Consider the following 1,293-nt stretch of genomic DNA (forward strand, 5'->3'; position numbering starts at 1 on the left):
CACTTTCTGGAAGGTAGGACATGCGGAGAAGTGAATCCGAGGCGATATTTGGGAGGATAGACGGCGGGGGAGGGGCCTCCGTCAGCCGCTTCTGGAAAATGATAGAGCCGCGGAGCACAAAATCGGAACTTTTAAAAGTCTGCTCTGCTGAGGGACGTCGCTCCGGTGGCTAAGTGGGGGGTGGAACCCTCGTGGGACAGTGTGGTCTCAGGACCCTCGGGGTCACAGAAAGACCGGGGGTGCCTGAGTGCGGCAGAGCTCCCAGGTATCGGAGCGGGGAAGCCGGCTGCAGAGGCGGAGCCCAGGCGCGGGCTCTCAGCTCGGGGTTGCCGTAAACCGTGATCCGCTGCACAGTCGGGCCACTGCTCCTCCAGCAGGGACCCAACAAGCGGCAGATCTGGGGAGACTCCCCTTCCCCCCCAGGAGGAGAGGCGCAGGAGTGCACTGCAGGAATCTGCTGGGTTTGGAGACTCCGCACAGGGTTGGGTGCGAGAGACAGAAACGTGCGGTCACAGGCCGGGTGAGCATGGAGTGCGGCCGGAGACCGGGGAGCCGGGATTGACTGACTGCTTTTCTCTGGGGGCGCACTGAGGAGTGGGGCCCCGAGTTCTCGGCTCCTCCGGGTTGGAGATTGGGAGGCCGCCATTTTCACTCTCCACCTCCAAAGCTGTATGGAAAGTTTGAAGGGAACAAACTCCGGAGAGCAAACCCGAGCAGATTACTTAGCTCAGACTGAGCAAGGGCAGGGCAATTCCGCCTCCAGCAGAGACATTTGGAAACCACGGCAACAGGCCCTTCCCCAGAAGATCAGCGAGAACAGCCAGCCAAGACCAAGTTTACCAATCAATGAGAACAGCAGAACTCCAGCGCTAGGGGAATAATGCACATAGAATTCATGGCTTTTTTACCATGATTCTTTAGTCTTTCAAAGTTAATTTTTTTTTAACTGTCTTTTTTTTTTTTGAATTTTTCTTTTTCCCTTTTTCAACCAACATCTTATCAATCCCTTTTTTAAAAAAAACATTTTTATTTTTCATTTTTAGAGTCATATTCTATCCCTTCATAGTAGTTACCCATATTTTTGGCATATATATATAAGTTGTTCTCTCTTTAAAATTTTGAGATAGTTTCTTCTAACAGATCAAAATATACCCTAAATCTCTATTGTATGGTTTTTTCCTACTCCCCTGCCTGATCACATTCTCTCCCTTTTTTTCTTTTTTTTTTTTTTAAATCCTCTTCTTTCTTTTTTCAAACAACTTCTTATCAATTCCTTTTATAAAATTTTTTATA

The sequence above is a fragment of the Neomonachus schauinslandi genome, chromosome X (genome assembly GCF_002201575.2).
Source record: "Neomonachus schauinslandi chromosome X, ASM220157v2, whole genome shotgun sequence".
In the NCBI taxonomy this organism is placed as follows: domain Eukaryota; kingdom Metazoa; phylum Chordata; class Mammalia; order Carnivora; family Phocidae; genus Neomonachus; species Neomonachus schauinslandi.